Source organism: Corvus cornix, chromosome Z (genome assembly GCF_000738735.6).
Source record: "Corvus cornix cornix isolate S_Up_H32 chromosome Z, ASM73873v5, whole genome shotgun sequence".
NCBI lineage: Eukaryota > Metazoa > Chordata > Aves > Passeriformes > Corvidae > Corvus > Corvus cornix.
In genome coordinates this window covers 6,399,495-6,413,588 of record NC_046357.1, presented here as the reverse complement: position 1 = coordinate 6,413,588, position 14,094 = coordinate 6,399,495, and the positions used below count along the sequence as shown (strand labels likewise).

At 42.7% G+C, this 14,094-nt stretch overlaps 1 long non-coding RNA gene across 2 annotated transcripts; it reads right to left on the bottom strand.

Moving 5' to 3' along the window:
* Positions 1-6,414: 6,414 nt before the first annotated feature.
* LOC120411467 lies at positions 6,415-13,764 on the bottom strand. 2 transcript variants are annotated; one of them, XR_005603768.1, is made up of 4 exons: positions 13,543-13,764; positions 9,867-9,994; positions 7,469-7,525; positions 6,415-6,887 (listed from the first exon to the last, which is right to left on the bottom strand). It is a non-coding gene; the product is annotated as an uncharacterized LOC120411467 (long non-coding RNA). The 2 variants fall into 2 exon arrangements; XR_005603767.1 differs by having other exon boundaries at positions 6,415-7,525.
* Positions 13,765-14,094: the final 330 nt, after the last annotated feature.

Genomic DNA, 14,094 nt, shown 5'->3' with positions numbered 1-14,094 from the left:
CAGAAAACTCAACCTTCTGGGAATTTACTGTTTTAATGGTCTGTGAAAAAGCTGCTGGAGACCCTTTTGTGACCCCACGCTCATCTCCAATAGCTTTCTCTTGGCCTTGTTCCCTGAATAAGCCAGGTGGTTGTGGGAAAGATGGTTTCATGCTGCTCCATTCTACATTTAGACACAGGCAGAGAGCGGAAGTGATGCTATAAAAAGTTTCATCTCCGGTGAGAAGTTAAAATCTGCCACTCATTCTGTAGAACCCTCTAGAGTGCTGCCCTTCCTCCTAAACCCCCTTCTCCCCTCATACACAAGCAGGAAACATTGGGAATCTTAAATAGAGGTCATGCCTAAGACCCATCCACTTGATTTTGCAAGCTCTTCGTGTACAATGAACAAAGAACCAGTTGTAGATTTTTCCTCCCTCTTCGTTAAAAGAGTACATGAAAGGAAAGTTGGGGTCAGTGGTGTAGGAGGACAGTGGAGGCAGGCAGCTGGAGGACCAGCAGAGTGAACCTGCGGAAGTGTTCAAGCGGTGCAACTTTTGCATGAGGGAAGAAGTAGGGAAAGATTTTCATAGATTGGGAAAGCACTTCATCAGAGGGGATGCTCTCTATTTCACGTTCCCTGCTGCTGATTCCTCCAAGAGAGAAGGGCTTCAGGTTTAGCTGTCTTGTCCAGGCTCTCTGCTGCACAATAGGTACCCAGCTAGCTTCATTTCTCCTTCATTCAAGAGAAAAAGTGGTGGAGTTGTAAAGGACAAAAAACTTTTTTGCCATCTTTGACAATTCTTGTATTTTGTATTGACTTCTCATGTGATGAAAACCAGAGTGTTGTGTGTGTGTCTGCATGCATAAGATCATTGAGTAGAGCCATTAACCTGCCACTAAATCATATCCCCCAGGGCCACATCTACACATCTTTTAAATACCCCCAGGGATGGTGACTCGACTCTTTCCCTGGGCAGCCTGGTCTACTGTTTTACAATCCTTTCCATGAAGAAATTTTTCCTAATATCCAACCTAAACCTCTTCAGGTGCAGCTTTTGAGGCCCTTTCCTCTTTTCCTGTCCCTTGTTACCCGGAAGAAGAGAGTGACACCCACATTGCTACAGCCTCCTTTCAGGCAGCTGTAGAGAGTGATAAGGTGACCCCTGAGCCTCCTTTTCTCCAGGACATACAACCTCAGCTCCCTCAGTTGCTCTTCCTTTTAGACTCTTCCCCAGCTCCATCACCCTTCTCTGGACTCACTCCAGCACCTCAATGTCTTTCTTGTAATGAGTGGTCCAAAACTGGCCACAGCACTCAAGGTGTGGCCTCACTAATGCCGAGTACAGGGCAGTAACTGCCTTGGTCCTGCTGGCCACACTATCGCTGATCACAGCCATGGCCACCTGAGCACACACTGGCATGTATTCAGCTGCTGTTATCCCCAGGTCCTTTTCTTCTGGGCAGCTTTCCAACCAGTCTGTAGTGCTTCGTGGGGTTGTTGTGACACAAGTGCAGAAGTCGGCACTCAGCCTTGTTAAATCTCAGGTAACATTTCCCTTTCTGTAACCTTGGGGTATATATTGGAACGCTGCTAAGAGAGCAGGCAAGCAGAACATGGCACATCAGCTGTTTTGTGACAGTATGTGCAGAAAGGGCATAGTCATCCTACCAGCTAAAGAGAAGGGTTCTGCTGGTGGTCATCTCCATCTCAGAAAGAACTCAGCTATGGTATCCACCTGGCAGAAAGTCATGTCCTCTGCACTTGCCAGAATGGATGTGGCAACCCAGAGAGAGCTTCCACAGAAATATGAAACCATCCAGGGCTCAGGCTGCAGGAAGTGCCAGAGTCTGTGTTGGGGTTTTAGGAGCTCTCCTGGCTTTGTTTTTTTTCTGTTAAAGGAATTTTGCCCATACATGTTGCTACGGGAATAAATGACTGGATAGTTAAGAAAAACAAAAGAGCTGGCTGCTATTTTTGTTTCACCTGGGTGTGTGGGCAGTTTGGTCTCCAGCGTTAGGACAGAGAGAGGGAGTCTGCTTTCTTCGGCTGCTTTTCCTTCTGCTGGAGAAAAAGCCCCGGGATCCCAAAGCCCTCCTTCCCTGCCCCACTGGAAGCCGGGCCGTGGCCGCCCTGCCCCGCCGTTGCTTCGAGCCTTTGCTGCGTTGTATTCGTGCTCTCCCAGCCTGCCCAGACCTCCGGGTGGTTCCCCATTTGGATACATCTCATCTGCCATCGAGGATTTGTGCTTGTCCCTGCCGTTCCAGTCTGCCATTCCAACCTGCTGTTCCCAAGGGTCCGGCTGGACACCAGGATCGGCTGCCCAGGGGTTTGTGAAGCTCCTTTGTTCCATCCCTCCCGGGATCCCAGGCCGCCGGTGCCCGCGTGCTCCCGAGCTCGCTCCAGAGCGCCCCCTGCAGCCGCGGGGGAACCATCGCACCTGCCCTGCTCACCGGGAGCCGCCAGCGCCCCTGCCGGCTGCGAGCGGAACTGCACCCGAGGGGAAAGGGCCTGACAGCCGAGAAGGCTGGGACTGGGTTTGTGATTGTTTGCTGTTACTGCCGTAGTTATTGCTGTTTGTTCGACTGGTTATAGATATATATATATAATAGTAAAGAACTGTTATTCCTATTTCCCACATCTTTGCCTAAAAGCCCCCTGATTTCAAAATTATAATAGCTTGGAGGGAAGGGCGTTGCATCTGCCATTCCAAGGGGGGCTCCTGCCTTCCTTAGCAGACACCTGTCTTTCAAACCAAGACAGTCTGTCAGTAGTAATGGATGGCAGTAGACACAACAGCTGTGTGAGGTGTGACTAAGTGGATGATCTTCTCAGCCTGGAGTCAGAGTTACAAGAGGAAGTAGGAAGGATAAGGAAGTCTGAGAAGGAAATGGACTGGCAGAACCATTCTCTGACCTCCTGGAGAAGGAAACAGGAACAGAAAACATCAGAAAGAAGAGAAGATCAAGGGGATCCTGTATTCTTCCCCCAGCAGGCTGAAGACAGTAGCTTAAAAAGAAGGAGTGAATGGAGGCAAGTCCACACTCAAGACAGCAGGCAAACCTATTCCCTGCCCACCTCACCTTCCCAGGTGCCTCTGTACAGCAGGTACAAGGCTCTGGATATGGAATTCCAGTCAACAGGTACTGATTGTTACCACAACAGTGCATTGTTGGTAATTCTTCACCAGCTGGGACTCTGTGACCTCCATCCATGACATGGATGAACTGGAGAGCCAGGGAGTGGTCAGAAAGACTCACTCACTCTTTAGTACTCTGATGTAGCCAATGTGTAAGTCCAACGGTGAGTAGAGACTGACTGTGGACTATTGGGGCCTGAATGAAGCCACACCACCAGGAAGAGCTGCTGTGCCAGATATGCTGGAACATCTACAGTATATAGATGACATCATTGTATGGGGAAACACAGCAGGGGAAGTTTTTGAAAAAGTGGAGAAGATAATCCAGATCCTCCTAAAGGCTGGTTTTGCCATAAACCCAAGTAGGTCAAGGCCTGGGAAGTTCAGCTTTTAGGAGTAAAATGGCAGGATGGACATTGTCAGATTTCAATGGACATGTTCAATAAAATAGCAGCTATGTCCCCACTGACCTGCAGGTAGGAAACACAGGCTTTCATAGGTGCTGTGAGGTTTGCAGAATGCATATTCGAGATCACAGTCAGGCAGTAAACCCTCTCTATCATATGACATTAAAGAAGAATGATTTCAGGTGGGGTCCTGAACAACAAGAAGCTTTTGAACAAATTAAACAGGAGATTGTTCATGGAGTTTCCCTGTAAATTGCTCTCAGCCCACGATCTTTGTCTGTTGTGCATCCCATTGGAATGGGAGGGGAGCAGCACATGGGTTTTTTTAGTGGGAATACTAAATTGGAGAATATCATTCCTAAACTATGACAATGGTTCAGAAGGGACAGGCAAGGCAGGAGGGACAGAGGGGTTCCCTTCTACATCAGGAATTGAATGGATTGTGGAGGGCTCTCTCTGAAGAACAGCCACAAACAGGTCAAAAGTTCATGGGTGAGAATCAGAGACTGAGGTAACAAAGAGAACCTTGTGGATGGTGTCTGTTAGAGGCCACCTGATCAAGGGCAGCCTGTTGACAACAATACCTTCTTGCTCCAGCCACAGGAGCCACTGAACTCACCAGATCTCATCCTGCTGGGGCACTTCAACCCCCAACATCTGCTGGAAAAGAAGCACGGTGAGCTGTAGGCAGTCCAGGGCACTGCTGGAATGCATGGAGGACAACTTCTTAAGCCAGGTAATGGACGGCCCTGACAGAGGGCATCTGTTACTGGACCTGATGGTCACCAGTGCAAGTGACCTCATGGGTGACATCAAGGCTGGAGGCAGCCAGGGCTGTAGTGAACATCACTGGTGGAGCCTGCAGTCCTGAGGAACGTGGGATGGGTGAAGAGTGTAGTCAGAACCCTGAATTTTAGGAAAGTAAACTCTGGCTGCTCAAGGAACTAGTCAGTAGAATGACCTGGGAAACTGCCTCAAGGACAAGGGAGCAGAACAAAGCTGGCAGATCTTTATGGACACTTTGCTTAGAGCACAAGAACTCTTGATCCACAAGTATTAGAAATCAGGAAAGGAAGGGAAGAGACTAGTGTAGACAGTCAAGGCTTTCTGCTCAAACTAAAGGGCAAGAATGTCTAGACAATAGAAGCAGGTACAGGTATGCTGGGAATAGTGCAGGGACATAGTCTGGCTATGTAGGGATGGAGTGAGGAAGGTCCAGGAAGAGCTGGAAGCAAACTTAGCAGGGGCTTCAAGGAATAACAAGAAGGGCTTATACAGATATGTCATCCAGAAGAGACAGATCAAAGAAAGTGTGCCTACCCTGATGAGCAATGCTTGCAAACTGGTAAAACAGACAAGGAGAAGGCTGAGGTACTCAGCAGGTTTTCTCTTCAGTCTTCACTGTCAATCTCTCTTCCTACACCTCTTGAGTGAGTGAACAGGAAGATAGTGCTTCCAACTTGTTATGCTCTGATCTGCTGGATGGGTTTAGGTTGTTTCATTTACAATTCTCAGGACGTTCAATAACAAACATTTACTTGCAAACTTTAGAAAGTTAAGGTAGAATAAGCTTCCTGGCTTATTATATATATTTTAAAATACAGCTGGTTTTTTTTAGAAATGTAGCAATACAAAAGCATCAAAATAACACTTAAGAAAATGCATAAGGTAAAAGAAAGAAAGAATAAGAGGAGAAAGGTACATAATCACCACCCTTGGATCCAGCCATGAGACCTGGTTGTTGCAATTTTGACGTTTGTTCGTTGAAGTGATGGTTGCAGTCTTGACCTGTTGGGGGTGGGGGAAGCCCACAAAACGTGAAATCTGTTGGGTTAACATACACTCAGGCTAGGTGGGAACGCCAGGGAGTTTTACATTGGATGATGTAATACTGTGACTCATGGGACATTTTGGGAATCTTTGATACCTTCTAAGATGTTATGGCTGCCTTTTGCCATGGATGTTCTCTTCAGATGGAGCACGAAAAAGGACCTTGTGCTAATTAACTCTGGTGCCCAGAGTCTGTCACTGGCACCAAAACACTGCAGGGCATCAGCAGGAGAGGCAGCACAGATCAAGGCTCGTCCAGCAGCTGCAGCCTCTTACATCAGCATGGTTGAATTGATTATGGCCCATCTGAAGGGAGGAATATCTTCAGGCTTACCTGAGAATGTCTGAGTAGTTCACTCTTCCAGAGGGGAGTTTTCACACCTGAGCCCCTTATACAAGGACATCGACAAGATAAAAAGCACTATCCCACCTTGCAGGATTTGTCTCTTGCCTGCCTTTTCCCTTATCTTGTTCAACACCCAGCTTGTGGCCTCAAGTGGTGGGTGTCCATCCCCTCTGTACCTGGGCAGTCCCTTCTAACACAAACTATTCAATATTTCTAAATATTCTAAATTTCTTTGTATTTATCTGTGGCCTGCAGAAGTTGGTGGTTGATAAAATTCTTAGTGATGCATACAGACCAAGATCTGGTACTTGCTGAAAGCCACTTTTTGGAGCTGTGTGTGCATCATATGTGGATTTGTTTCTATCTGAAGATTTTAACGTGATGTATTACAATATCTTAATAATCAAATGTGTGAAATGGTCTCACTCTGTAACCCAGATGGTTAAACACCTGCCAGCCTCTTGACTGGAAGAAGAAGATGCTGAGAATTTTCAGAACTATCAAGACTGAAAAGACTGGATCCAGAAGTGATGAAGTTGTACCTTTGAAGATATACTGTAGTTAATCCAGTGTAGGGCATTGTCCCTTATACAGTGTGTCACTGTACCTCACCTTCTTCTGCAGGATTCATCCTCTCTGTCTCATGGATGAATGTTAAAGTGGGTCCATAATGAAGAATTGCTGACATGAATGAATCTGCAGAGACTTCATTGTTCAGTTGCAAACTGACTTTTAATCTGACTTCCTAAGAACCTGTATGGTCTTGATTATTAGCATGCCTAAGAAAAAAATGGTTATGTCTAGAAACAGAATTAGTTTACATTTTTGTTTTTTCCTGGGATATTTTAAATAGGTGTCATCGAACATGATAAGCCAGCCATGTGTATTTCTGATGTCACTGTAGCATCATTTACAATATTGCAGCCAGACTAATTTCAATGTGTAGACTATTTGCTGCCTTCCACACAGACCTCAATTATTTATATTTCAGAGACTGGTTTCCAAATTGCAATTTGGTTATTCAAACAACTGAGGAGACCAAAACAATTTTTGAGATTCACCGTTAGATATGATAACCCCTCATCTATCACTTTTAAAACAGCGGCTATCCCCAGGACAAGACACTTGATTTCCACTGAGAACATCCAAGCAATGATGAGTCTAGACAGATTTGTGGGACACATATCTAGAAATTAAGAAAAAAATGTTTCAGACTGTTTGTACTGAAAATGATGTAACACTGATCATATTTAGGCTGATATAAATACATGCTTCCATATGCCTTTGAACAGTTAGTAAGGGATTAATGCTAATATGTGGTTAACTCTGCACTTGTAATTGGCCCATTTTCAGCTACCTTTTTCTTTTCTGAAAGCTTTATTTATGAGACAGTAGCAAAGCTGGCAACAACATTGGATTTCTTTACATGCTTTCAGAAACATGAATATTCAGGTGTGATCTGTGTGAGTCCTGGCATTGGCAATTGTGCCCAGATATGTGCTTATCTTCCCTGGGACCATGCAGGGGCTGTGGAACAAAGTGCCAGGGATGTTTGTATGGACACCTGCAATGGCTTCATTTTCCACTGTTTTGACAGAAAGTCCCAAATATCCCTGGTAATTTGGAGCAGTGACAATTAATGCTGCTCCATATGGCTTCATCCCAAAAATAACTTCAAAAGTAACTTACAAATACTGTTTTTATGAGAAGCAATTCTGGAAAAATCTGGATAAGTGGCTCTATGAGTAAGGTTTATATAATACATACAAGCATAGCAAGGAGGGAATTTCAGTTGTCTAAACCTTGAAAAGATACAGTCTTCACCTAAAAAAAGACAAATAGGGAGGATAAAATAATGTTTGTATCTTTAATTGGCTTAAATAGAAAGGATTTATTGAGCTATTCAACTCTTTTTGGCCCAAAGGAATTTTATTCCTTTATTACAGTTTTGGTTTTTTTCCTGTGGCTTAAGTTATCTTGCTATTGAGCTTGCAATTTTATTTTCAGTAATGAACCAAGTTTCACTCAAAGTGATGTCTTTAAAAAGGTAAAGACACATGTGGTCTCAATGGAGAAAACTTCCACTAAGATGCCTCTCAAATGTTCGTTATACTTTATTGTCATTCTTCCAGGCCTACTTGTGATGCAACCGTAAGAGATAAATGTTTTCCCAAAGATGTAAAGTTTCAGTTCTATTTTGATTTCTCAGTCATATTACTAGGTTTTTGGTGGAGATGCAATCAAAAAACACCACCTTCCTTTGCCTCAGGAGGAATTTTACTGGTGCTTTCTTAGGTTGATATTAATGTGTTGAATGTTAACTGTTCTGTTCAAATAGTTCACAGTGCTGTTTAGCAAATATGGAAGAATTCAAGGTCTTCTGGAAGAAGGTAGATACTTATTTTCTGTAACAGTGCAGTTAAATGCCACCTTCAATTTCTTCAGGAAAATGAGAAAGAAAAAATGTGAAACAAAGAAAAGAGACAGACTTGTGAGTGTTTGTATCTAATGTTTTGTAAAAGGAACAACAAAAACAACAGCAAAAGCAAAACGACAAGTAAATGAAATATTCACAGTCTTGATACTGAATAGTGTCTTTGTCAGCAGCTTTACAGGAACCCACAACTACCTAGTTGTGCTCAATCTAAACATAACTGCAAATGCACTAGCACTACATATTTTAAAAGAAAAAGCTCTGTCCTTTTTCCCATTCCCATTCCCTTGAAGGAAATTTCTTGTGTATTTGTTAGTCTGGTGGCTTTTTCACTTTCTTCTGATGAGGGTGAATGGCCTTGTTTCATCAAAATAGTGGCTGGAAGAAGGGTGCTTGCAAATAGAATATTTTTAATCATCAAAGAGAATCACTCTAGTTGTGCATAACAACTCTGTTTCAATGTAAGCTATTTATTTTCATCAAAAACTTGGTTTTTATCAGACATGATTTTTCACTGTAGCTAAATGGTTTGGTTGTGACAGGAGCTGCCACTACTCAGTATGTGCAGTTTATCCAGGGAAAAAGCAAAAGACATTCCTTTTGCTGTCATCTGGATACGACCAGTAACAGAAAATAAGCACAGCACTAAGTTACACCACAACATTGAAATAAATGAAGCTCCTCTTCCATATTCCTATGAGTGCTTTGAGGTAAGAGAGTACCTACTTGATATTACTGAGTCCCTCTCTAATATTACTATAGACGCAAGCAGTCCTAGACCAAACCTGAGCAGAACCTCACTAATTGAAGGAAGAGAGACCATAAGGAAACTTCTAGAGAGTCAGAGACAGGAATTTCTGTTTATTGGCCTGGCAGAAGATAGTCTATTTAAAGATAATATCTGGTAGTTAAACACAAAATGAGATTATTCAATTTCAGGTATGCAGAAACTGTGGCAAAATATCCATGAGGGGCTGTGTTAAGATACACTTTCCTTAGGGGAAAAATTGCCCTTAGTTCCTATAAAACTGAGGATGGTTTATCAGCTGGATCTGTGTAAGAAATCAGGTCTAGAGCTTTTTAAGAGGAAGGAAAGGGGAAATATTTTCTTCATGGGTAATGATTCTAGTTGTGTTCTTAGTGTGCCTACATTACTCTGCTAAAAGCTCACACAAAAATATGTGGCCAGAAGCTGGCAGTTTGGAGGGGCCTGGGGGGAATGTTGGAGGGTGCTTAGTCTCCACAAAAAGCCTGAAGAAGCTTAGTCTTCAGCACCTGTGTGCCTGCATAATTCTTTTTTTTGCTTCCCACCCTAGGAAATATGTGGTAATGAAGATGTCCACGTAGTTTATTACTAAAAGCAAAGAACATGCAAGTGGATAAATTAATTTTCCTGGGACTAGCATCTGCTTCTGCAGAGATGCCCAAACTAGTTCTGAAGGAGCATGGTCACCCTCCTTAGCTCAGGACTCAAGAGTGGCCCAGTGCTCTCCCTGCCCTTCAGGACTTCTCTGCACCACACCTGACTGTGACATGTAGAGGATCTGCACTGGGATCCATGCAGACATACCTGGATCTGCACCAGGACCCCCAGCCAGCAGCTGCATCCCACTTTGAAATGTCAAAATGCAGCATCTACCCTAGCCCTGTTGCTGTATGTCAGACACAGGTGGTCTGTCTCTTTGACTGCCTCTGGCACTTAATCTGTAATATATGTAGTGTAAGCTTTACCTTAATTGCAAGTAGGAGCAGCTCCAGCATGTGTCTGGTGGACAGAAAGATGTCAAATGAGAGGTGCTGAGGTTCAGATGCTTTCTTGTGTCTCCAAACTGGGACAAAAAGTTGCATTCTCTGGTTCTCTGCTCATGAAAGAAAACATTTATTTGTAAAAGTGGTATTGAAATGGCTACTTTTGACTTTACATTTACATCTATTACACAATATATTGCAGAAAAATGGAAGTTGTTATGCTGGCACTGGCATGAAATTTTCTGGCTTCTTCAAACCAAAGCATATCGGTGGTCTCCTGAGACCCTGAGCAGTCACACATTCTTGTGGAACATCTCAGCTAAGTGATGCTTCGATAGCATTCACAGATGAAAAACCACTCAGAAAATTTTCAGCCACAGCTAATCATATGTATCTCCTGTTGATTAAGGACTCTTTGGCTTCAAGACTTTTTTGGGTTTAATGCATTTTCAAAAACATACACAAAAGACCTTAACATCATGGTTTGTTGCTTAGAGGCATCTCATACAAGCAAACTATCCTTCTCTCTCAAGACTACAAATTTTTTCTCTTTTTAACATTGGAGTCTCTGAGCAATTTGGAGGTGGGATAGTTCTAATATAGGCCAAGATTTTCAGGAATGGCCAAAGGTTGTGGTGACCGGACTTCCAGACAGATATTTCAAAATGACACAACTTTCAGTATGTGTTCCGCACTTCAGGACAAGCAAGGTGGTTACTCTCAGCCCACAAAAAAGAAAGAATTATACAGTATCCAGCTTTTTCAATCCTGGATGATCATTAATCTCTTGCAAATCCAAAACAAATCCACAGAAATCATTTGGGCTATGCAGAAATAACTGAGGGGGGGAATAAAGGAAGGCAATCACGCTGTTTATTTAAACTGACACCTGGTGAACATTTAAACTTTTTAATTACAGGAAAGTGCTGCAGGGACTTTATCCTGAGGATCCCATCACATCTTACTGTTTGACATAAAGTCCTGGAAACCCAGTCAAAAGTGTTGAAACCATTTGGGCTACAAAATGGGAAAAACAAGTGCCAGATTTGCAATAATTTCAACCCATGACCTGTCACTATTCTGCTGACATGGAGGAAAGTGGCTGCTCCAAGAGGAAGTAATGCCTCTTGCAGTCAGAGGAGGTGGTTGGCAGCAATCCTAGCAAGGGCAGAAATTTGCTTTGTGCTGCATCTAGCTCATTTAGGAGATGGTGGCGTTTTGCGGGCCAATCCCCATGCTGTGAAAAAATGTGATCCTGCTTGCAGTGTGTAATAACTCTGTGCTGTTTCTTAAGGGGAGTCATGCACATCTGGATTTCTGGCATCAGCTCAGGTTCTCCCAGGTCTGTTCTGAGCTCCCTGTGCAATGAAGTAAGAGCTGTGCATATGTCAGTGTATTAAAGGTTCTGCATGCTGTGAAACCCAGTTAAGGAAGTTTCTCACAGGCATCCCATGCTTTTATATTAGGATCTCCAGCAATATTGCAGTGGCACAAAAATCTGGTAAGAATCATGGCTTTGACTTCAGCTGACAAGTAGTAGTGGTTTAAGTGAAATTTACCTCTCTTTAAAGCATAACTTAACAGATTGCTGTTCACTCTTGTTACTTCAGTGATGCAGAACAGAAGAGTGCCAATTCAAAGATCAGGAGATGCCTAATTATGTACACTTACTGAAATTTAAGCAACTAAAGGATGACTGCTCAGATGCTGTAGTAGGGATCACAAGTAATGGAGTAGAGGGAATTATCTCACACACTGGCATTATTGAAAGCATGGACATTTTCTGCACACTGAACAGATAATAATTCAATACAAGCTCACACAGGTCAACAATGTCTCTTTGTACCTCAGCATTGATTAAGAAGTATTCACCCAAACATCAAAATCAGTTTTTCCAAAATAATTTTTTCACTGCATAGCATCTTGATTGATGAACACGTTTTAGAAGATGTTTATTCCCTATCAAAAAGCCTACAGTTCCAAATGAGGAAAAAACTTGTTTTTGAAGCCTGTGTGAATTTAGTGATAAACTATAATAAATATTTCTGGACATTTCTGTTTTATTTACTTCCATTCCTTCAACACATCTTGAAGTGAAAAACTGGAATACCTGTTGCAGCGGGGATTGCTGCAACACGCATATATCAAACCAGGAGTCCCGTGGAAACGAAGAATATATGGACAGATTCGTGGTAGATGTTTCAGAGATGTTTATTTCTCCAGCCACATGGCCGGGGCTCAGCTCAGGAACTCCGCAGTCACGGGACCCCAGGGTCCTTGGCGACCCCGGGGAACACAAACCAACCAATGGGGAATGAGGCTGACCAGGGGCAGGGAAACCCCGTGTCTCCCCCCCAGGGCCCCTCTCCCAGGGCTCCATGGCAGGGGAGGAGACCCCAACAAATACCAGCACTGGGAACTGCAAGACATCATGCAGAGATAGAAATGCCTAAAGAGGAAAATTCATCATGTTTGTACTCGAATCAAAACAACTTAAAGCAGGTAGATTCTCACAATTTAGGATCCATCTTTATCTGCAAAACTCTCCTGTTTCTGTCAACAGGGATGCCAGCTGGGATCATGAGTTCAGATTCTTATCTACCAGAAAACAGATATTTGACCTGACAAGGAAAGACTAAATTTTATCACAGTAATGTTGACTTTTTCTTTATAGAGTCATCTAAGGTCCTTGAGAATTATGATTAAGACCATTATTTACCTAGGGAAAAAATACTCCCACAAAGACAGAATTCTAATTATAAAGAAACATTTTTGTTTGCATTTCAGTGAATGTCTTCCTCAGTATTACTTGGTTCTCACTCGAGAATGGGAATAATAGGGTGTACTGGTAGATATGTTAGTCAATCTGCAGAAAAGCTCAGGCTTCAGCTATGCCCTTTAATGGTCCTTGAGGATCAGAATAAACCAGCCAAGACTTAATTTTCTACTAATTAAATGGCATTTTTTGTTTAGTCTACATCAATCAATAATACACTGTTTTTAATGGTCAGTGCTCTCTGCCTCTGGCTTCTTACACATAAAAAACTCAAATGCCAATGCCACTCTTGCAATAGGGCATACTGAATTAATTATTTACATTAAGGAGCAATCCATGTTATTAATCTCTGTTGCAGTGTGCAGTTAAGTGCAATGAGGACTGAATCCTGATGACATTACCCATGTAAACTACAGTAATTTAAAATTTATTTACTCCTGAAACTTGACAAATCTCTTGAAAAGTTCAGATCAGCATCACTTTATCAGACAGAGAACCAGATTTAAAAGCCATTAACAGGATGCCAGATGTAATATCTCACTGTACCTTGCACAAACACCATTTTCCCCAAAGATGTCATAAACAGGGTACATTTAAATTAAGAATGCATCCTCCACAACACAAAATGCTTAGAAAGGCAGTTTAGTATGTTACAAACATGTTATTAGTGAGGAAAGTCAAGCTTTTAAAATTGAAATGACTGTATTAATTCACAGCAGGATCACATCCAGAAATGGTCTCTTATTTCAGCCTAGTGATCAGGTAAGTGGATTTAAATTTCTTGCAAACACTATTTATTATTCTTTATATATCTTTCTCACTTGCACTCCTCCAGAAATACTCAATTACAACAACAGAGAGAGCAAAGTAGAATATTCTCACGTCCATTTGGATTCCAGACAGTGTCATCAGCTAGGTCCATCTTTAAGTTCCCACACACCACTGTGCAAGCAGAGCAGTTGTACCACACACCTCTTCTGCTGGTGTAACACAGAAGGATATTCACCCAAAGCACTCCATCAACAGTGAGATGTCAGCCCATCTGGAAAGTTGTTTACAGGCCATGTAAAAGGGGGGCAGAGAAAAGGATTGACTCAGAGCAGGCAGATTCATAAACAATGACCCAAACATCATTGTTTCAGAAGGAGTGGTGCAAGAGCTAAGCTCCCTCCCATGAGTTTGAGCAGCCAGTACTTATGCAGCAGATAACCCCAGCTGACCTTTCCAGCATTCAAAGAATAATAGCTCTGCTGAGACAAACCAGAATAATAGCTTTGCTGAGATGAACCAGTATTGAACAACTTTTCCAGTGTGTCAGGCAAAACAAATTCTTGGTTCACACCATCTCTTCTGTCTTTCTTCATCTTACATAACTATAACGTATGAACAGAGATCTATTGCAAGAAAATGCCATGCTACTTTTGTTTAAATTCC